At 41.2% G+C, this 26,832-nt stretch overlaps 1 protein-coding gene across 2 annotated transcripts in view; it reads left to right on the top strand.

The window, feature by feature from the left end:
- PRDM1 (PR/SET domain 1) overlaps positions 1–26,832 on the top strand; it is a 109,788-nt gene that overhangs the window by 10,356 nt on the left and 72,600 nt on the right. For both annotated transcript variants that reach the window (XM_035322553.1, XM_035322552.1), the window contains exon 3: positions 22–60. The gene's annotated coding sequence lies outside the window, so the exon portion shown is untranslated. The remainder of the gene's footprint in view (positions 1–21; positions 61–26,832) is intronic.

The following is a 26,832-nucleotide window of genomic DNA, read 5'->3' as shown; positions in this document are numbered from 1 at the left end:
GTTTTGTTTTTGTGTCTCCAGATCATTCACTTGAAGACGCCAGAGGACGGTTTGCAGAAGGTAAGAGAAGCCTTTTCCCCCAGCGATTGCATCCTCTGGTGCCTCGTACTACACGGCTACCGCTCCGGTGGCCGTGCAGCAGAGGCCCGTCGTGCCAGCAGACCCCCTGTATCCGTGTCCCCAAGAAGTGGTGAAGGGGACACGGAGCTGTGCTGGCCGCAGTGCGGGCACCGGGGAGCACAGCTCTTCCAGCCAGCAAGTCGGCTGCTGGTACGCGCCGAGGTGCTTCTTAAGAGCTGGTGGATTCCTCCCGTCCCAAAAAGGGATACTCTTTCTTTCGTGAATCAGGACAGAGTAAGCTTAGGGAAACAGGAGATGAAAAGCACAGTGAAAAAGTTCTTGTTGCAACTGTTTGCTGCATGTGAAAGTAATATGCCTAACTTAACAACTTGATTTGCTTTCAGCAAATATGTTATTATTAATTTCCATGTGAATCAGAAGGAAAAATCCTTGTACCTTCTTCCTTTAAGCTTTCCCAAATGTGTTGTATGTTACTTTGGGGCATGATTCTTGCCTGAAACTAAATGAAAGGACTCTTAACTGCTTCTGAAAATAAACTCTGCACAGCCACTGGAGTTTTTCTCCTTTGTACAGGCTGAATGAAGCGAAAGCAGGAGATCCTGGGGAGGAGGGAGATATGGGATCACAGAATTTGGCAGAGCAAGTGTTGGAGGGAACTGTGTTTGTTTGTGTGTTGCAGTTATAAGCAAAAAGTGCTGTTCCAGTAAATACAAAGTCAGGTAATTTCAAATGGCAATTGTAAAAGGCTTTCTTTCTTTTTTTTTTTTTTTTTTTCCTTCCTTAAGAAGAACAGCATCTTTCATTTGGTTGTCATTATTTTGTCATTCTCTCCTTTAGTCATCGAAAATACAAAGTGATACTGCTTATTCTCATGAGTTACAGTAGAAATCTGTACAGCATACTCAGTCCTGAGAGAGTTCCTCTCTCCCCCCCCGGGGGGGGGGGGGGGGGGGGGGCCCCTTAAATGAGTCCCTGCCAGCAACAAGTGTGTTGATATACTGATCTGAAGGACTTGGGCACGATGCCAACTAAAGCAATTTAAATGACATGGTTAATAGTGTCTCTGCTGTCCTTATCACACAGTAGTTGTCTTTAATAAAGTCAGCGAACTTCCAAGTGATAATCATGGATGACAAATTAACTCAAGTCTTAGTCCTCCCATTCAGATGAATTTTGTTTCACTTTGACGGGTAAATACTAAATACTGATTCGAGTTGAACTACGAGAATTTCAGAATACACCTCTCCTCTAAATTTCTTTCAGGCAAATAAAAGCTGATTAGGTTACCTTAAAGTATCTCCAGTGCTACAGTATTCCTATGACTTCTACTTTTAGCAGTGTGATTCTATTAAGCCTTTCAGTAGTAATAAATTTATATGGGGCACTGCATCCTTCAAGTGAATACTTATCAAACACTTCAAAAGAGGAAATATTTTTACACGAAATAGGTAAGTCAGTATAATGTGTCTAACACCTTAAAACAGTCAGTAATTCCTGTAAAGTATTTTGGATGGAAGTGAAATTGACTGCTCCGTCAATTTCGATTTGAAATGAGTAACCTTTAAAAAGCAGCTAATATAATTTCAGGAGTGTCCACACTTACAAGCAGCAAGCTGTTTCATGGTGGGAGTTTTTAAGTTTTCTGAATACCTCTAAAGCTGGTAGTGACTTTTTTCCACTGCAGAATTAAAAGATTACTATGTAACGTGAGACTACAGAAGAGGCAAAGTAGCACAATTGACAGTTTAACTGCAAATTGCACGTATGATTGCTTAGATAATGATTTTTATTTTTTGAGAGATTTGATCCTAAAAATACCTTTACTAGATCTCATCTTTGTGATTTCCAAACCTGCTAAATCTTGTCAAAAGCCATAGGAACATTCATGTTCTCAGCAGCTGTTAGGAGCTCGCTAAGGCACTTCACAATAAATGTTTCATGTCTTGTGTCTATGACTGAAATACAGTACGGTGTGCTTCACTGATTAGTTTGGAAATACTCTTCCTAACATCCAAGATTATATTTTTGAAAATTAATACAATGAATGCAGATTATCTGTTGTCAAAAATTTGTTTTCTTGTTGCCTTGTTTACAAAATTCATTTATTTGGGACTATTGAAAACTAACTAGATTTTACCTATGTGTTAAAAGTAGCAATAGTTAAATAATAAAAGTAGTCAATTATTTTCCAAAAAGCCTTGTACAAATGAATACTTCTTGTAAAAACTTCTTGTCTAACGGATTTTTTTGTTATCTTTATGGGTGGACAATAACATTATAGCCAAAAAGTTGTGTAAGTGTTAGCTTTAGTAAAAGTGAAAGACCCAACCTGGGACACGACTGAAATAGTATCGTGAGACTGCTATGGTGCAGGGAATAGGGCAAAGAAGGCAGTGTGCCTTTACATGTAATTCACTATATATTGATATGTTGATTTGAGACATTCCTTCACAGTGTGGATGTGCCCTGTCCATTAAATTACACATTTGTGAGGTCCGAATAACATTTAGAAAGATACCTGCTAATGTGAAGGCACAGTACTTCTAGAAACACTTGCTGGTAGTTGATAGGTTACTCCTTCTTTTTGGATGCTCTGAAATCATGATTGTGGCTTTCCAATATTCAGGTTGTGAAGTTAAAAGTGTTTTTTTGTGCATTGTTACGGCTTGTAATTTATGAGTTTTCTCCCTCCAGCCCTCCTCAAACCTGATAGCTCTTTCAGTTTCACAGTTGGCCTCATGTTCCACTTTTCTTTTTGCTTTGAAGGCTGGGCGGAAGGCTTGTCAGTGTTTGCAGTTGCACTGCTCAGTGCAGGGATGGGTGGCTAAGCTTGAAACCATATGGGTGTTGCTATTCAAGAACTGTTGTCACCGTTCCTGATTCCTCTTCTCTTATTAAAACCAATGTTAGGGATCTCTTTATTAGCAATGTATCACATTAGAAGCCACATGCTTAACATCAAGCACTTGCATAATGACATTTTGGAAGATAAGGCCTTCAAGACTTGCTTCTTTCTGTGAGAACTGGGCGCAGTCAGCCTGCAGAGAAAGTGTTCAGGTTCAGGAAGATTTACAGTTGTAGGTGCGTCTCGACCAAATGAGTGCAGGGCCTTTTTCTCCCTAACGCATATCTCTGTATTTTATCTTCCCTTGTTTGCCGCGTTCATCACTTTAAGACCTGAAATCGCTAACATGCGTAAGGAATTATTACAGGCCTTATTACTGCGAGGATCTGAAGTAGTTGGAATAATTTGCCAGAAAGCAGTGCCCTGTGTTTGCAGAGCTGACTGGCCCTTGTGTTCTGAGATCCTCAGGGCAGGGAATTGTCTTCAGCATATTTTCAGAAAAAGTGGCTGGCATGCCTGTATGTGCCAGAAAATGATAAATAATAACAAACAGTAGTTGATAATTTATGTGGACATTTATTTTTTTATTACGGAATTTGCCTATAGGGTGCTTTCTAGCAAAAAGAAAAACGCCAGAGTGGCTTCCAGCTGGGGCAAGATGTGCTCTGACGGCAAGAGCAGCTTTTAATCAAAACAGAACACACATTTAATCGATAGTATCTTCTGTGAAGCCGTCGGTCCAAAACATTGACTGGCGTAAATCAGTGTAACTCCACTGAGGTCTGTAGAGACACGGCTGACTTGCACCAGATGATGTGAGTGTCCTTTTTGGCTTTAGCAGTTTTCCTTTAATCTTCTTGCCACTTAAACTTTTACTATGATCTGCCCACATTCCAGAAGCATGGAATGAAGATGGGATAACTTTTCCCTACTTTCTTCCTCCTTTAAGCCTTTTGCGGCTTTTCTATTGTATGATGGTGTATGCTTTATTAATTATATGTGCTCTAATCCCCCTTTCGAGCCTGTGAAGGTAGCTGACCCCCTCAAAGTCACATCTGAAAAGGAGCATCATTATATTCAGAAACATTCCGGTCTTGTCTAGCTTGCCAGAGGTAGGTGTATTATAAATAGCTTCCCAGTTATACTGCGTTTGTGGTTAAAGGTTCCTGAAGACTGTTGTGAGGAACCCTCTTATTAGAAATTTGTGTGATGTGAAAAAGTTTAGAAACATTGCCCCCCACATCTATTTCCCAGAATCATTTTATTGTGTCTGCCAAGTGTCTTAATGTTTTAGTTACTGAACTGCATCATCCATATGAAGCAATTGAAAATGCTAAGTGTGTACATCTTGTGTGGTGAGAAGACTCAAGCAATATTTGGGCAGTAAAAAGGAGAAATAAATTATTTTTCTTTCTCTTCCAAGCCACTAACAACGTTTCTCAAGGCAGTGTTAGTAAACTAGTCCTTGTTAGACATGGGAAAACTGTCTTAGAGTAGGGAGCCACTCATTTTCAAAAGTTCAAGCTAAATCTTGTTCTTTACTATTGAAAGTATAATGCAATCTTTAGAATTTCAGCATAAATGTTTGTAATGGAGCTTGCTTTCTTAAGTAATGAAGCAAAGTATTTGAGTTTGATCGATAAGCGTCAAAATTAGGAAGATGGGGTACGTGTGCGTGTGTCTGTGTGTGTGTGTGTGTTCAGATTTGGAAGCAAGTGAAAAATCGTAAGTCCTACTGCCTCCCCCCACACTACCACCAGCAGCTCTGAGGAGAATGTGATTAACTGCATAATCATATATTTTTGCTCAAACTTCTTCTCACCCTATGCCCATTTTTTTTTCTTCCTGCGGTTTATAAACTATTAATATCTTCAGGGAAAAAAGGCAATAAGATGAAAATATTGTGCCCAGATGCTGCACTGGAAAAGTTACATGGAAATGTCTGTATAGCCTGATACAGAGTGGATTCCTGAAGTGGAAATGAGCATTCTCCATTTCCTTTGAACTGACTGGAAAGTGACTTTCCTCTTTCCACCTTGACAGTTCTTCCAGAGCTATAAAGGACCATAGGAACTAAACCTTTCACCAACATTTTATTAAAGCAGGAAATATATGTAATTACAACATTTCAAGTGACTCAGTAGAGATGTGTAGAAAACCAATAATATATGCAATAATTTTAGTTCTTACAGGCACTCAGATCTAGATGTCTTTTTTGTTTGTAGTAAGGAAAAACTTCTGATGGAAATCGTGCAAGAAGACAAGAGTTGATGCCAAAAAATAAAGCACGTTTCAGATGCAGTCTTGATTTTATTTTCTGTTGGTGATACGGTCTTTGCAGAAAGTGAAAATATTCAAACTAAATTCTAAGCTTGACGGTAAAGCTGCAAGGGCTAGCCATTTTCAAAAATGTGTTTCTTCAATATGCTGCTAACAAGTGTAAGAATAAATGGTTTCAATCGTTTTTGTATCTACTGTTTAATTTCCAGAAAAACTTTGTATGTCTTAAATTAGTTCTGGTGGGACACCAGCTCCACTTGAGTTATGACAGGTTATGCCAGCTGAGGATCTGATACAGTATTGACCTGAGAACCCAGTCCTGCCCATATAACATTCAATGAAGTCAAATTTCATAGACATCATGTTGTTATAAGGAGAATTGAACTTCCATATTTTTATCCGATGATTTCCTAAAAATACAAATAAATAAAATATTTTCATAGGAAAGTCCTGTTATTTCTCTGCTTTTAATGTCTGTATGGTATTTGCAGACTTCGTCTAGTGAGGAAGAGTCATTATGCCATAAACTTGCACTGTAGATTGCTGTGTCTAGCAGTGGTTTTAGGGTTGCAAATACTGCACTGGAATTTAATTCATAGATGGGTATAATAAAACCATTTTTCTATTCAGTCCTCAAAGATTGTAACAACAGCAGGTCATTAAATGGACAGTGGTTTCTGTTAAATGTTTTCAATTAAATTATTATTTTTTTAAGATATAGGAAAAGTGTACAAAACACAAGAGGTTGATGCTGGGAAGTGATTTAAAGAAAATAATAAATTATTAAGTGGAGTTCAGTAAAACTAGAAATTATTATTTTGTGTGAACTCTGCCCATAAAGAGAAAAACACCTCTGACAGTTTTTGTTTGTTTGTTAGTTTTTAAGTTTTACAAATGTTGCGATTGCATTTTAAAAGCAGTGGAAGAAATGACATGTTGCAGATTGCTTTTGTCTGTAGTGAGGATTTTTTTAAGGCTAGATCTCAGAGGATTTTATGTTAACTGCAGATCACTCCCAGCCTGTCACAAAAACTCCGCGTGATGCCTACTCATGTAAGGTTTTTGTTTTGAAATCAAACTTTTTTTTTCTTTTTTTTTTTTTTCTTCTTTATTATAAATAATTTGAGTAATACACTGCACTGGCTACTTTCAGTAACAGAACGCCCATAACTTTGGCAGATGGGGATTTTGTCCTTCCACCCTTGTTCTGCAGTCACGCTTGTGCAAGTGTCCAGTTCTGTGAATCTGACTGCAGCGTGGAGGGAACACATGGGGCTGTGCAGACAGAAAGTTGTTCGTGTGGGAGTGTTGGCGAGATCAGAGCCTTGTACTATAAGCTGGCCCTCATGATTTTAAAATGAAAGCATACTGATCTCTAATCTTGAAAGTAGTTACCCTTAATTTAAATGTGCATTTGATAGAATCCTGAAATCTAATTGTTTTTCTGCTGTGACTCGGTATGCTGTGTTACGTATAATAGAATTTATAAATTAAATAATTAAAAAAAAAAAAAAAAAAAAAAAAAACACGAAAAAATAGCTGACCAAAGCAACTGTTAAAATGACACTATTTGATAAGATCATCTACTGAAAATAAAGGGGGAAATGAGATCTGACTGAGGTAAAACCAGGTAAATAGCTTTCAGCTTTGCTTTTGTTATTCAAGAAGAAAAAGAAACAATAGGTGCTGTTTAGAGTCAGGAGCTGCCCTTCTAACCTCTGCTGCTCTTAAAATGCCTGAAGGTTATTGCATGGTTCACGGTGGCTTTCATGCTTGCAGTTTCAACTTTTAATTTTCTAACAAAAGGGGATGCAGTACCAGCCTGCTGATAAACACAGCACAGAACAATCGGAGAGAAAAATGTACTGCTGAATTCCTCATGCTTTTTTTCCTCCTTTCCAGCTACAGGAATATATTGCATGTTTTTAACAGAAGCAGAAAAACGCTGCCTCCTGTCTTATGCCATCAAAGCTGGAGGCTGCTTTTTAAAAAGAATTCTGGGGGAGTAGGATATGTTTTTTCATGAAAGAGCCCTGGCCAGGTGAATGATCCCATTGCATGCTGTTATGGGGAAGCAGTCTGAACGTACGCAGGGGCTGTTTGTTTTTCCACAAGATTTCTAATTCTTGTTGCACTGGTAAAATCAAGTCAAGTTTGACTTAAATCCAGCTTTCTCAGCATTAAAACTGCAGCTGCCTGGCTCAGAAGCATATTGGCTAGCAGTTGTGCGCTGAGCAGGAGAAGCACCTTTTCCCTGTGAGTTGCACGTTGGTGCTCAGTGCAAGTAACACAGCCCTCTCCTTACACACAATACTTGATTTGTCGGTGTGGTTATTGCCAGTTTCCAGAATACCGCACTTGCTGGGATGCCGGTGTGATCTAATCAGAGAAGGGGTCAGCTTCTTAAGGTATTGTTTTGCAGCACAGCTGAAGGTTGTGGAATGTAACAGTTTTAGGAATGTACACCTGTGAGTATATAATAAGAGAGTATCTGTTTGTGTGTTTTCGCCACTGACATCCAGATCAAAGGTCCCGTAGATGTTGTTGTAGTAAGAAAAAGGGAAAGGGGCCACATGTTTCACCAACTCTGACCTGCCGTCTTGCTCGTTGTTTGCAAGTTTTCACTAGAAAACCAGTCGCAAGCCAGCTTAGATGAGGTGAATTACTTTCAGGGTTTCACTTAGTGCATATGGGTAATGAGTTCAAAAAGCAGCAGATTTGGGTTTCCTAGGTGCCTAAAAGAAGAAATACCATCAGCAAGTTCTGCTACTTAAATATTGAAACTGATGCCCAATCATGCATTGGACGGGGCTGAGATATGGTCACAAGTGCCTAAAAAATTTGTGTCGTGGGACAGTGAGTCTTACTCCTGGATAGCTGATGCCAGAATGGCTGACAAGTAAGCTGAGAAACATCTTCAACCCTTTACAGACACATACCAGCCTAAGCATCTTCGACCATTTACAAATACATACCAGCTAAAACAAAAAGCTAAGGAGGAATCTGTCTCTTGCCTTCCAGCTTGCTTACAGCTAGAGGAAATGTATCCCAAATGGAGGAGGATCCCCCAGGCCCTGGAAGTTGTTTAATTAATCATCACTTTCAGCCTGCTCATTAAATGGCTTTTCTTTTCTCACTTGGGCAAATGAAAAAGATGATTACACCTGGGAGAAACAATGACACCTGTTAAATCGTCTCCTATTGTTAAGCACCAAAAAAAAAAAAAAAAAAAAAAAAAGATTTAATTTTAGATATGCAGAATAAGCAAAACCATGCATCTTTTTATGTAAGTTATGTGGATTTGTGCTCTTACATATTGGTGCTGTAATAATGTGTGCTATTACATCTGGCAGTAATTCTCCTCTTCTGTAACTGAATTTTCTTAAATCAGAAATACTAACGCTTTTGTTTATTAAGGTGGAGAGAGACTTTTACGATCAAAATCTTGATCACTGCTGTGACATACCTGAACTGATTTCTGTGTAACAAAGGTGTTTCACACAAGAGTCAAAACTTCCCTCATCACAGTCTTGAGTAGTTTTCTGCCTCTGTTGCATCCACATTTTGATCGTGATGGACGTCTTGGCAGCTTATGATGTAATTTATCTTGTTGCTTCAGCACTGGGACCCTGTCAGCAACAGGGAATGTCAGGAAGAATTTTCCATTGGCTCGATTTAGCCAGTAGCAGCACTGTGAGGGTTTTACATGAGGATCTGAGCATGGGCACGGCCCGGGGGAAGTTACTTGTGGGTCAGGCTCTGAGGCACGTTTAGTAAGAGACAGTGAGGCAGGGTTGTGGGGTAACTGTGGTCATCAAGGGCTTAGCTTGCTGTCCGTGCTCAGTGCATGGAAGACCTCTTGCAATCTTTTCTCAACAAGTTGTGGAAAGCTATTAGCTCTTTGATTATGCACATTTTCTCTTTCCCTGTGGGCTCTGCAGCTCCAGTTTGCACTGGATGAATTCCTAGGGCACATTGTTTGCTTACTGTGCTCAGGCCTGGGAGTGGTTAAGGACTGTTGTTCGGACAGTTTTATTTAAGGTACTCTTTCAGAGATAGCGAGTCAGATTGAGTTCCCATTTTGCTTTACCCAGATTTATTCCATAGAAAATCACAAGCTGTGTATAATTTGCAAATGTTTGCTTTGGTTGCACAGTTGTCACAGCGTGTTCTGCTAGTCCAAGGGCGGGGAAAATATGCAGTAAGGCCTGTGACACCATTTCGCACAACCCTCGGCCACATGGTTTTATTTTATGTTTGAGTTCTGCTGGCAGGCACTGAAGGGGATGTTAATTCGTGGCCTGCTAATTTTCCTCGGAAGGTCTGTACAGCCCTCACCACAAAAAAGGGTTACCGGCCTTGCCTTTGCTTGTGGCAGCTGTGCCCCTGCCATCATGAGGCTGGGCTGTTGGCATTGACTTCGGCCGAGCTTCTCCTTGCTCAAAAAGCAGCAGCATTGTTGCTTGTCAGATGGTGGTTGTTATCTTCTCCCACCCACCTAGTCCATCCTTGGTCATTTGGCCAAAGTGGTGTTTCTCCAAGAGGTGCCACACCATGATGGCTGAAGCTCTATTTCCTTCAGTTCTGCCTTCTCCTGGATCTGGAGCTGGCTCTCAGCTGATCCTGTCCGAGACACTGCACAGCCCTCACCCTGCAGACCAGACCACAGAAAATCAAGTAGCCTTCCACAGGGTTATCTCTCTGAAGTAGCCCTTCACGGGATAGGCTGCCGGCAGCAAAGATGGGGTGGGAGCAGAAGGCCTAGAAAAGCAGTGGTAGCGCTGCCGTAGCGCCAGCACCATTTAGATATCTTGAAAATGTCGTAAACATGCAGTTTAGCTAATCCTAACATGAACTCTCTTTCCTAGCACCACTGTTCCTACACAGATTTCTAAGAAGGAAAGCCTTTTAATTGTTTTAGCACATGTATGCATGTGAGAGAACAAGAGAAAAGCAGGGGACATTTTATATGTTGCTGTTAAAGGGCCTGAGATGACAAAGGTGTGTGGGGGGGAGCTTGTTTGTTTTAAATCTTACCAAAAGCCCTGTGGTAGCCAGCAACTGAGAGCTGCTACATATTGTCCTATTATTTTTCTTTCAGTTTGGAGATAAAATACCAGCACAACAATTTCCAAACTAGGAAACGGTACCACTTTAACTTCTGTTTAGACAAACCCAAGAAACAAGGGTCCAAACTGTCCATCTTCATACTTCTGTAATTCCTGCTTTCTCTGAAAGACTTGGCAATACCATAGCAGGCATTTTTGGCTGAGGCAAGGAGTCTATTTGCAGTATTTACGTAATTTTTTTTTTATTATTTTTATTTTTGGAGGAAATGCCACTCACTGTACTTCATACTTAAGGTGATCAGCCAGTGGGAGAAAAGGAGTTTGTTGCTGTTTAGCTTGCTAAAGATGATAAAACACTAAAACACTTTCTGCTTATATGTTTTTGCCTCTCAAGTATCAGAATATTTTATCTTTCCTGTTTTTTCCTAAAAAAGGCTACAGAACTAAAGCAGGAGCTGTCTCAGTCTGGGACTGGGGATTATAGATCTTCTAGTAAATTTATTTTCTTATTTTGGTCATGGGCTAAAGTGTTAAAAAATAAATAAATAAAATAAAATAAACAACAACAGAAAAAAAAAAGCTGAAAACATGAGAATATGCCATGCATAAACTTAAAAACAAACAAATACAAAACAAAGCTTATTAAAATACCTCAATATATGTGATGTTAAAAGACAGCAAAAATAGCTAGTGAGTCAGCGAGCTAAAGGAGATGAGGATAAAAAAAGGGGGGGGGGCGGGGGAAGACAGAGAAATGGGGATTTCTGATACAAAAATAAACACAGCAAAAAGCATAATGCCTTCTGTCCTCGGAATAAAGTTAAGATGGGTTTGTTTAAGTTTCATCCTCGCAGGGGCTTTGTTGTGTTACAGTGATTCACGGGATAAAGTGATTTTTATGTCTTTTTCACTTATATTTAAGTGGGATTTCTCCCAGATAAACAAAGTAACACACACTCAAAGAATCTTTCTGCCTCATTTAAACACCCCACCTTATCAAAACTCCATTTCCATGAGTGATGGATCTTGGCTCTAGATGGGAGAATGAAGTATTCAATTACCTTATTTTCATGTGCTAATGAAGCAGAATGTGGCTTTAGGGGGTTTCTTTTCAGCAAGGTAGCCTGTTTGGTTATGCACATGCCGCCTTCTTATGTTTCCTTCCATGTCTCTGTCTACACTCAAGCGGTGGTCTTAATGGGTGACAGTGGCTAATCTGTCTGCTTGACAACAAGCCATGGCCTTCTTCAGCTCAGCAGGAACAGCGCTGGCCTGTAATTAGTGGAGCCATCAAACCAACTGTTGGCCTCAACATGATTTCTTTTGGCACCTCTTGCAACAACTTTATATGCCGAACCTCTGACCAGTTATTTTTCCCACTTTGTGTCAGGGAGTGCAAGATGTACGCTCACAAAACGCTGCGGTCCTCAGCTTGAGTGGCAGACTTGGGCTCCCATAAATCTGAACGGCTGTCCTCAAAATGAGAAATGCGAAGTTTAAATGTTTGCTGTCACTTGTTCACCTGAGCTTAAGAGTGCAGGTGTATTTGTGGCTGAGAGTCAAGTGGTAGAGGCAAGTTTTGTAGACTGGTGTCAGGCTGCTCTCCGTCTGGGAGAGGTCTGTACTGTGCTCGGGTACACAGAGCTGTTGTTCAGTACTGGTGCCCCCATCCTCTTTCATCCCCAGCATCACCCTCATGAGAGGAAAGGGTTAAACTGGTGGGGTCTTTCATACTGCTGGAGCTAAGCTTTGGCTCAGTGCTTGGCTGAAACAAGAAGTAAATGTTCAGTACACAATAGCTCTTCAATACTTCATGATAGCCCCTTAGCCACACTTGCATGTGCTTTTAGCGCTGTATAATGAAAATTAACACTTTGTGGGGGTTTTCCTAGTAACCATGTGCTGGGAATAACTGTGTCAGCTTCACCACAATGGATGATGGGGGGAAATAACCATCCAGGAGTTACTCACTGCCCGTTATGAAGTTGAGGAATTGGAAAAAGTCAACAAATTTCCCTTTTTCCTTCCCCTAAAGAATGAAATGAAGCTTAGCAAAATACATTGAAATATATCCACGTCTGGATTTTTTTTGTGGCAACTTCAAAAGAAAGTGAAGACTGACCTAAATAGCTGAGGTAGATGTGAAAAGTCACGTTCAGTGCTCCTGTAAAGCATTACCACGGGGAACAACAGACTTGGTAATGTGAATTACACTATTTTCCCCTAAGGTTCATAAAGAATGTTGCTAAGAATTAATTATTCAGCAGTCTAATGAATCTCAGCTCCTGCTAACTGATGGTAAGTTACCGCTAAGGGAGGAAGTGTATCAGACACCAAGCAGGGGTTTTGTAGGGTGCACCATGCTGCTGGTGGGTGTTCCAGATTCTCACAAGGGAAAAATGGGGAAAAATGCATTAAAACAAAACATTGAAACATTTGGATATTCCTTTTAATGTAACCTTTCCCAACAGTACTAAAGTAACTGTAGCTGTGAATACCCATCATGAATTAAAACAGGTGAAAAAATAGGAGATAAGTAATAATAGTCCTCAGCTCTCAACGGGGAGGAGACTCCTATTTAAGGAGAGCTTTAAAAAAATGTTATTTGGAGCGGTGTTTTTGAAGGCATGGAGAGAGCAAGGGGCAGCCATGTTTAGCGAGGTTACCTGGCTGATGGCTTGAAGTTAGGCTTGGAAAAGGTGCAGAGGGAAGATAACTCAAGAAGCGCAGAAGAGAATTAGCTAAAATTGTTGCTGGACACAAATTGTTGCTGAAGTACATCACAAAACTGGATTTGATTAATGTAGCGACATTACTGGTTCTCGGAAATCAGAGATAGTGTTCTGCTGCCAGCCCGCCAGCATGGCTCCCAGGAAATTCACCTCTTGAGAAGGAAATTCCCGACACGCTTCCCCTCCCTCCAGCCTTCCTCCCCTTGCGGGGGGATTTCCATGCCTCTGTGTTAGTTATCTCTCAGCTATCCTATCTCAGAGTGATCAGAGTGAAAATAAGGTGCAGTTAGAGCTCTGCTGATCACTGGCAAGCTTTGGCAACCAGCCTGGCATACTGTGATCTGAAGGAAGTCAGAGCAGCTCTTTTTATCCCCTGGAATTTGGGGAAACTGTCCTGGGTTATTCTGCTAGAGTTGGGTAAAAGAGTTTTTCGTGACTAATACTTTGTTTGCCAGAGTGTGCTGTTCTGGAAACCAAAGCAGTTAACTTGGTTGATTATGTATTCAGTTTGTTGTTCTGGCTAAGAGTTGGAAAGTTTTTAGTTGAAACTTTGTAAAACTTTTGAATTTCATTAATCATTTTCAAAGCGCAGTATCTCAGAGAGTCCTTTCAAAATAAAGCATGATTTTTTTTTTCTTTTAAATATTCAGATTTTGTTTGGGAACTCTTGATGAGACATGTTTTGTTTCACATTGCTGAACATTATTCACTCGTTCCAAAACAAAACATTTTCACCATGCAGAAAAAACACTCCTGCCTTTTTAACTGCTTTTGAAACAATTCTCTCCCCCTCATCCCTCCTCTGTATCCTTTTCTTGGATCTCTGTATCTTGGAGATACAGAGTCTGGTATTTCCATGTGTCTTGAAGCTATTTAGGCTTGCTTTCCAGAGTTTAGAAAAAATGAAGGAAAGCAACATAGCAGAATGTCTTTTGACTCACAAAAGTAAACTGTTATTTGTACTGCTACGCTCTTCCCTGTGGTCAGCTCACCAAGAGCAGATGCCTAATGTCCCTTAGGAGCTATTACTAAATTAAAATTAATAATAAACTGCATACCTATTTTATGAACATGTATTTCTTCCCGGGAATAAAAGGAAGTTACTTCTTTTCTTTTTGTTACTTCTTTAAATAAATGTGATTTTAGCTTAATTTCCAGGTGTTTCTTAATTCAGACCATCTAATTGAAATTGTTCAGTTTGACACCTGTCCATTTTGCTTTCTAATCCCCATACACCAGCACCTTGGTGCATCATTTATTTGGGAACATTGCAGAAGTGGTCATTTTTACAAGCATACTTACTGAACTTTTTAAAAGTTTGTAAACTGTGTTTTTTTTTTTGCAAAGCTTCTCTCTGAAAAAAATATTTTTTTCATCACTTTTCAATTTTAGAATCATGATAATAGGAAAGGAGGAAAATGCTTTATGGTAGTATCGTAAATATTTTCTATATTGCTTAGTTTTTGAGGAGAAAAGTTGTGAGTTCACTTCACAAAGAGATGTGTCTTGTGGACTGTGATGTAGCTTTGCATATTTCAATATGCATAATTCCTAGACATTCCTTTTTCTGTGTGTGTGTGTGAGAACAGTTATCTTACTGCATCTCATGTCACTGCAGAGGGAACTGTGAAAGGTGTGTGATTGTACAGTATGGCTTCTGTGTAGGGGATAACCACTGATTTTGGAGTGCTGAATGGCAGTAGTCAGTGCCTAAGAGTTTATAAGAAGTTTGTGTGTATTATTACTTCAGAGATGCAGCGATTAATAGCCCTCCTTCTGCCTGCTCAGATTTAACATAAGATTTATCTCTACAGAGAAATGTAAAGCCAACAGTCTCAATAACCAAACAAGACCAGGAAGAAATGAGGAAAGAGCACAAAAATATGACAAATCTTCCTCTCCAGTGAACTGAGTACAAAACTAAGATTAGCATTTAGATCACACAGTTTTTTTGCATATCAATAACTTTATGCAGATGTTCAGTGCCATTGAATTTTATTCTGGCAGCACAGGCACACGTACCTTTCAGGAAACTGAAAGCATTTACGGTTACAGATCCATACCACTGCTTTAAATTCAACCTGCAAACCTTCATGCATAAATAGTCATGAAGCCACGCTCAAGGCTGTCGTGTGTTGGATTTCACTTAAGCTTCTGAGTAATCTTCAGGAGCACAGCAAACGAAGCCGCTACAGTAGCCTGTTCTTGAGGTGACCAGAATTTGGTAAATGTCAGAAATCCACATCAGAAATAAGAGGTCACGAGCTCTTTACCAAGCGAAGACGAAGAAAAAGAGCTCTTTGATGTGGCTGTAGTGTAGTCTCAGCTTTGTCTCTAACAAGACCTCTGTGCTGCAAACTTGATTTGTGTATAAAAGGCTGCTATGCTGGTTGGAAGTGCTGATACGTGCTTATCCTGCTGGTTGTCTCCACCCCCAGCCACCTTCTGCATCTCTCCTGTGATTTCTGTTTTGGCGGTCTTGAGCCTCAGCCAACCAGTCTTTATACCAGCCCAGTCACCTAAAAACCTTGGATAATCCCATTCTAATGCCTAAACCAGAGCAGCCACAACCACGGTGAACAATTGGACAGCAGCTGCTCCTTGCAGGCGTACCTGTTGGAGATGGGTGGGCAGGTGGGGGGACCTCAAATGGACCTCTGGTGGCAAGCAGCATCTCAATGTCTCCCTCTGGCTCCCAACAAGTGGCAGTTTTGGTGTCTACAATTCCTACGTTTGCTGAATGTAGAGCCCTTCTCAGTACTAGAATTGCCTTTCACCCCACTCTTACTGCTACCTACGTCTGTGCCCGGGCCAAGACCTCCATAAGGAGCACCAAAGGGTCCCTGGTCCATGCTTTCCTCTGGTAGCGTCCTCCTTTGCCAAGGCATGTTGTCACTGTAAAGGAGCTCGTTTCGGTATACCCAATCTGACAGCTAAGAAGGGACAGTGTCCCTCCTTCAGTTGTAATTATTTACGATCAGAGTTATATATATGGAAGTAGGAATATTGCAAACCTTCAAATATATCTTTTGTAGATAGTGGACACGGTAGGAAATTGGTAGATAAAAGATGTAGTAAATGAGAGCCTAGAGTGGGGCAACTTCAACAAAATAAATAAATAAATAAATGAACATAAAACCAACAAATCTTTGTATCTTTTTGTTTTAGTTCTCCATCCCCTTTATATTATTTCTTCCTTTGTGCCCTGTCTCCATCACTGTCTTTCTGCTACACTCTTTTCACGCTGCCTCTGTTAAGTAGCTTTATGTTTTGGACAAAAGGGGTTAGGTCTTCTGCTAGATAGGAAATGTCCTTCCAGTCACATTAATGTAATTAAGCTGTCACATGGATCATTGGTCCTCGTACCTCAGCCCTGAAACAGCGTTGGCTGGTTTGAGGAGTGACCCGCACACAGCTCCTGCACACGTAGCCCTCGTGTTAGGGCAGCCACTCAGGCATGCGTGTGAGGGTTTCACTTCCTTCAACATTCAGGTTGTTGATGAGGATGGCAGCAGATGGGATTTCGCATTCAGGGGTTAGACACGCTCAGCCTGACTACTGAAAGCCAGCAGAGTCCCGCCTGCCATCACAGCACAGCAGCCATTGCCATAAAAATGGCTAGAGGCCAGCTACATGCTGCTTGCATGGCTGTTCAAGTGACATACGTATATTTGATGATGCCTGGATGGGAGAAAGCATCCTCGAGCTGCCTGTTGTGCTGTGCTGGGGGGCAGGAGGATAGGTTGGTGGAGAGGAGCCAGTGTGCCAGGTAGGGCAGCCCACTGTCAGGCAGCTGTGTGATCCTGTTTCAGTAGCAGCCTTTTGTTTCTCAAAACGTACCACAGGGTATTTACCAGGCCATAAAAAGTACATTGTGAGGAATTATCCTACGTAATTGCAGCTGCAGCTGCCAAAATTAAAAAACAACTTGATTTTGTGAAGCTCGTGATGGCGTATTGAGAGGGGAGGGGAGTTGCTTTGGGTTTTGGTTCTGGGATGTTTACACGCCGCTTGACCAAAGCTGGGGCAGCATGCTGGAGCTGAGGGCCAGTGGGTGAAAATTCGCCTTCCCACAGAGCTCTTTTAGGCCAGAGCCATGAGCTCCAGGTGCCTGTGGTGCCCAGCCCCATGTTGCTGCAGTGTTGTGAGCCCCCTCGCTGCCATTGCTCAGCAGACAGGGGAAGAGAGCAGTGAGAAGGTAACTTGCTGGGTTCCCCCACGGCCTGCTGGGCAGGCAGCAGGTGTGCTCCCAGTTCCTCCCTTTTCACAGCTGAGGCTGCAAACTTGTACAGCCACCAAAACAGGACGAGCAGGGGGGATTGGAAAGGCAGAGCCTTGATTTGTGTCCCTTGCACTCTTCCTAAGCCTGGTCAGGTTGGGGTAAGGAAACAGAGCTGTTCTTGGATATCAACTGTCAGCCAAGAAGTTATTTTTTTTTTTACCAAATATTCCTCAGGGAGCAACATGTAGTATAAGGTAAAGGAGGCTGTATTGTTTACTTAATTTTATTATTATTAACAAGATAATTATTAATTGTAAAGGAGTTATTATTTTAATTGGCAGTCAATGGAGATTCATGCCTCCTGGCAAATTATTCCACCATGTAGTCTTCTACTTTTTGTTATAAGGTTTAATATCCATATGGTAGAGCATTGCCTGTACCGCACGTACACATCAGAAATCAGCTTGCTGTACAGGCACTTTGGGTCACAGCTTACATTAGGGTTTGTTCCTCCACATGTCGTTCACTCACATTGGGAACTGCTCCTCTGTGCATCAGGGATGTGGGTTTTCTCCTGCCTCTGCAAGGAACAAAAGAGGACCCAGCAGAAGTAGCTGATCGCTGCTAGCTGTGAAGCAGCCGTGACCTTGTTTGTTTGGAGCTAGCTTTCAGATGAAGAAAGCATTGACATTTCTTTCCCCTCCTTTTAGATTGATGGGTGGAAGCAGTCCTTGGGATTTGGCTATTTTCAAAACAAAGTATTTGACCTGAAAGGTAATATTTATAGCAGGCAGCTAATAGAAAACACTCTTGCCCTCTCTCTCCGTCTCTGCTTCTCATGCGTATGTGTGTGCGCGCGCTCCGGGTTCCCTTCTGGGTTTGACCTCTCCTGCGCGCACCGTGGCTCCATTGACTTCACCTCCCGTCCCCTTCTCCAGGGAAATGAATCACTGGAAGCGGCGAGGCTTGGTATGCGGGGAAGCGGGGTGCAGGAAGGTCACGGCAGTCCTGTGCCATGCTGACCCTGCGCAAATGTCCCCTCCTGCCGGGGTGATGGATGGCGCAGTGGCTCTGCGTCAGTCACTTCTGAACCCTGAAGGTCACCCGAGAGAACTTATTCTCTCTTCAGAAAGAGCCCCCCGAAGGGATGTTGATTTAGTGACATCTAGCAAGGACTGACCCTGTCAGTCAGTGTAATAATGTTGTAGCAGGGAATGATCTTAGCGTCAGGTCACTGGGTCTCGAGCGGGAGGAAGCGATGGCTGGACTCCATAAAACCCCTCCTCCTGGGTGGCTGACGGGGGCTGGCAGGTGGGGCAGGGGTTATTTTGGATGAGGTATCTGGCCGACGAGCAGCTGCGCTCCCCGGTCTCCCGCGGCAGCAAGTGCTTCACTTTTAAGCAAGGACGGGGTGAGGCCTTCTCGTTCACTTCCAAATGGGTGCTCTCACTTTTTTTTTTCCTCGAGGAAAAAAGACTGTTGTCAGGAGGGCAGCAGGGTCGCCAGGGGGCTTGAAAATGCCCATGTAAATAGCAACAGTGCCTGCAGGTTTTCAGGCTCCAGTTTCCTATGAAATTTGGATTTGAACAACCCTAAGTTTCCCATGTTTGGACCCCTGTGTGTGTCCATAAATGTTATTGTTCAGTGAGGGCTTGCAGTGACTAGGAGTGGCTGGGTGGGATTTCAGGTAGATACAGGACAGGCAGAGAGGAGGGAGAGTGCCTGCACTGCTACGCTGGATGCGTGTGGGTGGAAGCAGACTGGTGCAAAAGAAGTATTTGGGGTGAGATGGGAAGAAACGGGGAGATGGGAGGCTGGAACAGAAGCCCTCCTGACCACCCGCCGTCTCCCACACTGCTGATCAGTACTTGTAGTCAGGAAGCAGCCCCTGCCTGAGGTGCAGTGCCAATAGGTCTGCTGTGGAGGCATTCACAGTGCTTACATCTGGCCATTGCTGTAGGCTTATGCTAGATTTGAAAGCACATAATTTTTTTTTTTTCTTTTTTTTTCTTTTTTTTTTTTTTCCCAGCCAAAACTGGTGCTATGCCAAGCAGCAGTGACTTCACAACAGCTCTAAAGCTGGAGACCCGACGCGAAAATTCAGCATTCCACAACCATCAAGTAGTTCCAGTTTGCAGTCCAGCCATTACGGGTTCACAAATAGAGATCATACTCTAAACAAGTTGGAATCTGAGTGAATTTAAGCTGAGTATTTATTAAAGCTCTATTTAGACTGGGCTGTGATGAGACTGGATTGCAGAGCTACAGGCTGCGATCAACACTCAGCAGGAGGTTATTTAGATTAAATACCAACTGTCTTGGAATGGTGGGAAAAGTTTCAGACAGAAGTTTTATTTACTGTTTTTTTGGACTAAATTGTGGGCTTGTAGTAATATTTCAGGAATTCTGCTGGACAGATAGTTTTCCTCCTTGAAGATATGTCTTTTTTATACTGCAGTGTTCTTGAATTCAGCTCCTCCCTTACGTATCCTCTGATGAATATGTTTGATATCCAAGCTGATCCCTCTTCCTTTATCTCCATGCTTTGGGACTGTAATCATCATTTTGCTTTCTTTTGGTCTGCTTTTTTTTTCCTTTTTTCCTTTTTCTTTTTTAATTCTTTTTTTTCTTCTCAAGAGAAGAACAAGATGGGAGAACTTTTGTTTCAGAAGAACAAACAAAAAACACCCTATGGTTCATTTTTCTTGAAGTTTTTCTCTTTCCCTTCTTCCTTTTCCATTTTTCATGTTGACCTTCTTCATCACCTTTCCTCTTCCCGTGTCCTGTCTAGAGGGTGGGCTTGCACCTCCCTTCTCATCTACTCTTTTATTTTCGAAAATAAGAATGATGACTGATTGTTTTTTCCTCTCATTTATCTGCTTGCCCACACCTGTTTCTTTCACTCTGGTTTTCTTCAAGTTTTAGCACGCATTTTTTCTCCTTCGGCCTTTTGCTTTTCATTTCTCCTCTGTGATTATGCCATTTCCCCTCATCCCCCCCTTTCCCCCTTTCTGAGCTGCCAGCCCTGGGTTTGCTTGGCCCTCCACAGCCTCAGTAGTGAATTTTGCAGCCTGGCCGTGTGGGTCCCCAGTGCAGTTGTGGTGCCACAGACACCCCCATGCCTTCCCGTTTCTTCCAGCACACCAGCATTCAGTTTGAGCACTACCATGCTCTGCATCGCTTTATTTTGGGGTCAGCCCTTTCAATAACTAATGCATGTAGGAAGCACTGTAATGACTGTGTCGTAGAGCTAGGCTTGAACTGCATGAAACAGGGTCCACTGACTTACTTTCAGAATGAGTGAAAAGTGTATAAAAGTTACAGAGAGGAAAAATGATACTCATGCAGTTAATGTCCCTGTAAACAGAATGAGTGATTCCGTAAACAAATGTGGCAAGCATCTCCCTAAAATGAAAAAAATATATATGCATGTTTCCTGTAATACTACTTCATGTTTATACGGGGGTCTCTTGTCTGTCTATTTCTGGCTCCATAAAGTGAGCAATACAAAATACGGGAAATTATAACTAGACTACTAAAGTTCTCCAGCCTTTCTCACTTAGTCGAGTAAGTGAGATTTCCTGTTTCTCGTTGTCATCTGGCTACCATGACGGAGGTATTCTGTACAATTGCTAATTATATCTAAACGTGCTTTTTTTTTTTTTTTTTTTTTTTTTTAAGACATTCTCAATTGCTGCAAAGATTTCCTGAAATCGGCTCTACTAATTGCTTTACTTCTTTTGCCTCCATTGCTTTTCTTTGTATGGGAGCATGGAGGATCCAGGTGAGACTATGACAAAACAGTCAGCAGAAGAGCTACACAGTCCTTGTCACAGGGCACTGTCAAATAAATCACCTGCACAAAGGGTCTCGGGCTTATTGGGCTAAATTTAGGCAGCTGCTCTTAAAAAGCCATAGGCAAAGGCATGTGCTGTACATCAGCACAGAGCTGCTTGGAAGCTGGAGGTCTTGCAGGCGCAAGCAAATCAAAACCAGTCAAAAGCTAGAACAAAACGAATTGGCCCTGTGGTCAGCGTGTAGCAAACGGGTAGGAGGGAGGTACAGGGACGGCAGGATTTATCTGCAGTGCGAGTGGTACTGCTCAGTGTAAACTGAGGAAGTCCGAGTGACCTGAAATCCTGCCAGAACCCTGCACAGCCCTGCTGGAAAAAGAAAGTGACATGGATTTTGTACAGCACGGATAATTTTAATTAACAACCCCCCCCCCAAAAAAAAAAATAAAAAAAAAATCAACCATATAAAAATTATAAAAAATGTTAAAACTGAAAATAATGAAATCCTTTGATCAGAATCTACCCAAGCTCAAACTGAAACTATCTTGTTTGATTTTCCAGTGTCGCAGTGAAACCAAATAGTCATTAAATCACTGTAACAGTATTTAACATCCTCATGTCTTTTAAGTAGTCTAAAGAAGGTTTTGTTTCCAGAAAAATAATTTCAGCAAAGTCACATTTATCACCTGAACTTTGCTAAGTAGGCTAATCAAACTCTAACTGAATATCTGAACCACAACCACAGTATCAATTGTGCAAAGCTCTCTTGTTATACTTTCAGGTCTTACATCCTGCTATTCCTGCCCAGCACAGAAGTGCTGTAATACTTTAAAAGCTTGTTAGCTCTTCTCCAGAAACTGTAAGTGAACAATCTCAAGGCAAATAGCACACTTCTAAGTAGTGTCTCCTGTGGTCTTTTGCCATGTTTAAACATGGGCTATTTCTTACTGCACCTGTCTCATACGAGCTTTTGGGGAGGGTTCCATACATACACAGTTTCATATCCTGATGATGACAAAACTGGAAACACATATCCCATTTAGATTTAAAAAAAAAAAAAAAAAAAAAAAAATCAGCTGATGTTGTTACAGAAAGAAGCATTAAAGAAAAAAAAGCTGCACAGGACCTCATTTCATGCAGTACTCTAAAATTATAAGGTAGGAGTATAAAGAAGATGTCAGTGAGCTGCTGCTGTTGTCCTTCTCACTGGTTGTTTTCTGCAGGGTAGGGAGAGATGGATCCTTGGCTGAGGTTCATTGACTATGTGACTTCTTCTTCCCAAGGGGCTTTCTTGCATTTGCCGTGACTTAAATGGCAAGCCTTCTTAGTACTAGATTACTGTGATTTAGGAGTTGTGCCAGGTGTCCACCAAGCAATAGCCACCAAAGGCACGTGTTCCATGGCAGCTCTACTTTGTGTACGGTTAGGTCCACATTTGGAGAAGGTCCCAGTTAGTGTACTTCCGTTTGAAAATGTTTCATCAAGAAGCTTTAAAGCACTTCGGGATTTTGTGCCAGGGTCTGTGAGCACCCCATCAGAATTTCCTATGAGCCAGGCCACTTTAGGAAGTCTGCTCTTCTACTGTTGCAACATGTCTGGTTTCCAGAAAAATCAGCATAAAACTATAATTAATATGGTTATTATAACAGACAAGCAGCCTCTCTAAATTCAAGCACACAGCCCAGTTGCTAAAATGATTATTCATCAGCAATAAAAAAAATAATCGTGTACAATAAATGTTATTTTCTCTTCTTCTAATCTAAAGAGAAACATTCTTGCTGTCTTGTAAACAAGGCAGCTGTAGTGACCTTCCTACTTTGGATTTCATCAGTATGTCACACAGCTTATTTTCCAAAATCTAATAAAATGGATGGGAAAAATTCCTTGAAACTCATTAAAATGAACCCTAATATATATAATTTAAAATGTGGTTTCCCTGCTTCTACAAGCTGTTTGCATGCTATGCTATGCTACTGGTTTAAGATCTCATAGATCAAGAAAAAGTGATGAATCACAAAGCTGCAGAGTAGGGGTGACCTCCCTCACCGAGATTTCTACTAACACAAAGAGAATTCCTGAGAAGGCATAAAGTTGCTATTTACTGTGGTAGTCCTTCAGCCTAAATAATAACTGTGCAAATTGAACCTGGAGTTCCCAAACTGCTGTCTCATACCAATTCCTGGGAGGATATTTCACGTCTTGGCTGAAAACAAAACTCCCAAAGTTTTCTTTGCCATGGGCTTCTGCAAGTAATGTGTGCCCATGTCCTCTCATACGAATTGGGTCCTGGGTTTTGGCTCTGAACAAATGGCAAAACTGCAGTCAGGAAAAATATAGTTTTAACTTGGCTTTGTACTGAGCCTATGAATTTTCTTTTCAGTCATGAGGTTTCAAGGCAAGATCATGAATTGATGTAAAGTTTTATGCTATCAACAATTTGACAACCTATTCCCAAAGGCAATTTATAACTTAGCACTTGCAGCATAGTCAGGAAAGTTTTATGTGGGCCTGTATTTGTTCCATGCGTGCACGGTAGCTCTGAACAGCACAGCCTCCAACATAAGTGTCATAAAAGTAAGAAAATACACATTTCTCTGTCACTGCTAATATGATGTTGAGCTGTGATAGATTTATGAAAGAAGCTATGTGTAAGAAGCACTATTTCCTTCTGTAATGAGATACAGCAGAAAATGTATGAAAAATGCTATGGGGTTAGTGCACTTTGGTTAAAAGGATGGGGTTTATGTATTATATATATATATATATATTAATACGTTTAATACAGTAAACAAATCTACTTTAATACAGTACAGGGAAAATGTCCATAAGACACCAGTTCTCCAAACATTGAATGAGATCGACCATGGCAGCAAAGCTAAGTATACCCATTTGTCAGATAGGCAATTGAGAGAGAATGGGATTCATAACAAAGTTTTTTGTTTGCTTGCTTACAAATGGTTTAATTGCAGCTGATCTCAGGTTGGATGTGTACAGAGGACATCAAGCCATGTTCTGAGGCAAACCTGTTTTGTTTCATTTGGAAAAAATGGTTTGTATTATGGTTGCTCCTCCAATGATTAACAGGCACAAATCGTGTTTGACTTTACTAGCCTTTTATTTACGTAATGATCAATGATAGGGTAACATCAGAATTCGCTTGGAAATCATACAACTGTTTGTGTTTGACCTCTTTTTTACATTTGGATGAGTTTCCTTTTCCTGCATATAAATATCCATAACAACATGCTGAAGATTTCAAGTCTCACCTAGTTATTCACTTTGCTGTGGCTGCTGCTATCTTTATGAGTTTGATCCTACAAACACTTACATACTGATGTTCCACTTGATGGCCTGTTAACACACATTGTACAAATAAAATAACTTCTGTTTCAATCAGTTGTAATGTAACGTTCTCCTTGGAGAATCACAGAAATAAGAGACAGAAAGGCCGACTAGTACAAACTTTTCTGTTGTGTTGAGACTGTTACCTAAATTCCTGACTCTCACTTATTTTTCTTTGTGATTATTTTTTATTACTTATCAGCCATCTGTTACTTAATAGATCATCAGATACCACATGTTATTTAGGTAGATGCCTCTTTGCCCCTGCAGCTCGAGCAGTTAGTCATGTTATTATTATCCACAGAACATTGTTTTTCCTATGGAAAGACTGGTAGCTAGGCTGTTTATAAGCTGGCTATGAAGAAGGCGTAAAACCCCATACAGTTCTGACTGTTCCTCTATACATGGAAAGTACAAAATAATTTAAGAACTCTGTTTCTCTTTTTTACTCACTTGATGTTCCGAATAAGATTTCAGCAGAATTGCTTTTGTGATGCAGCAAAAAAAAAAAAAAAAAAGAAAACTGTCCAAGGACTTCACTGATTTTACTCTCTCTCTTTCTCGCTGTCTCTCTCTTATGTCTTGCAAACAGACATTGCCGTTACCCAGATTAACCTCTTCTGAGTTTAACGTTTTTTCCCCTCCCTGTATTTGGATCAGGCTATTCTGTGGGTGGGGCGAAAAGCGAACTCTCCTAACATACAGTACAAATTAGGTCTTTTTAAAAACAAAGGCTTCTCTTAAGAATCGCTGTATTTTATTTCTGACAAAAGAAGGGAAAACACAAGTGCACACACTAAATCAAGAAGTCAAATGGGTGTAATCTGATGCCAAGTGTAAACATGTATGGACTTTACAAGGCTTGCTGACACTAGATACTCTGATTTTCTTTCATTTCAAAAAGTGCTTTTGAGTTTTCACAGTAGTGCTTGCAAGATTCAGTCAAAATCACCAAGTGAATAAGAGCAGGTCTATACAATCAGCTCATGTTGAATTGAGCCACTTTTAATTTTTTATGGGCACAGTATTTTATACTCAAGAGTAGCTAATATAAATGTGGTAGCTCGAGCTCAGTATGCAGTGGGGCTTTTTGGCCTGGCTTTTTGGCAGAAAGTTTCTTAAGTGAATCCTATAAAAAGCTGCTAAGGTTACAGTATAGTCCCTAACACACTAACAAATCTGTTTGATTTCAGTGGAGGCTCAGCACCTACCTACCTCAGCACATTGCCCCTGAATATCACGTGCTTGCTCTCCTAGCATCAAAGGACCTGAATATGTTTCTGTGTTCACCAAAGGAAGAACAGAGTGCAGAAGGGAGCGATTTAACAAATAAAGACGTTGTCTTGTCTTCACTGCTATTCTATCAGACCGCTGTAACAAATCACAGGATTACTGCATCTCTGCAAAAGTACTGCTGTAAAACTGTAAATTTTGAGGCTGCTAAACATTTGTACTGAAGGGTTCAAGCTGTGTTAATTATATATCTGTAAGTGCTCTGGTACTGAATGTTGCTGGGGGAGCTCCCAGAGGTCTGCCAAGGATTTTTTAACAGAATTTTAATGTTAATGGTATATTTGTAGCTGGGTATTTATTTTAAGCGTATCACAAAGGTTTCTAAGTACTAAAAAACTGCGTTCAGAGTTAGTGAGTGGGACTTCTGTTCTTCAGCCTTACCTCTAATTATACAGTGTGACTGTGAGAAAGCGGGTTTCATTTTTGCTTGCTCATGCTTTACAGCAGTTACCAGAGTGCTTTGATTTTGTCGTTGCAAGGCAAATGTAATGACTTTAGCCCTTTGTATTTCTTCTGGAGATGGTGAGACATGATGATGGTCCTCATTTCTAGCAAATAGGGAGATACTGATGACAATGCAGTTAGGAGAGTTTCTCTGCAATGCAAAGACAGTGTACCCCACAGTAGATGCTCTGTGTCTCTGCTGTCCTGGCATGCAGGGAAAGTGAAAGATGTTATATCACTTTTCTTCCTCTCCCACCCCTCCTCTTCCTTGCTTGGTGGTGTCCGAGGGCTGGTTCTACTGTGCAAGGTACAGTAGCCACAGAGCCAGGGCAGCCTATGCTAGTCTGCGCACTGGGGCTCATGTGCTCGGCACTTCTGAGAAGTTGGACGGTAAAATCCAATTGAAAACATGGATGACTATCAGCTCTGGAGAAGTAAATTGGCCAAGGAGCTATGCTGCCGACTTAGGACTGTAATACCGCAGCAGTGCCCCTAATGCTGGCTGTTTCCCTACGTAGATCTGTAGCGAAAAAGGACAGCAAGATGCTGGGTTCACCCCACCTGGGAGGTGCCCCACATCAGGCAAACTCCCACCTAACCTGTAGGATAGCACCGCACTGGAGATGTGAAGCAAATGTGACATGAGTCAAGTCCCCAGCCCTAAAATCGTCTAGGGAGGGCAGAGCAACTAATTCTCTCCCCATTAGCCACCACTGGGCACAGCTGTGTT

This window comes from Oxyura jamaicensis, chromosome 3, assembly GCF_011077185.1.
Source record: "Oxyura jamaicensis isolate SHBP4307 breed ruddy duck chromosome 3, BPBGC_Ojam_1.0, whole genome shotgun sequence".
Taxonomy (NCBI): Eukaryota; Metazoa; Chordata; class Aves; order Anseriformes; family Anatidae; genus Oxyura; species Oxyura jamaicensis.
The sequence above is the reverse complement of the archived record's forward strand: the minus strand, read 5'-3'. Positions and strand labels throughout refer to the sequence as shown.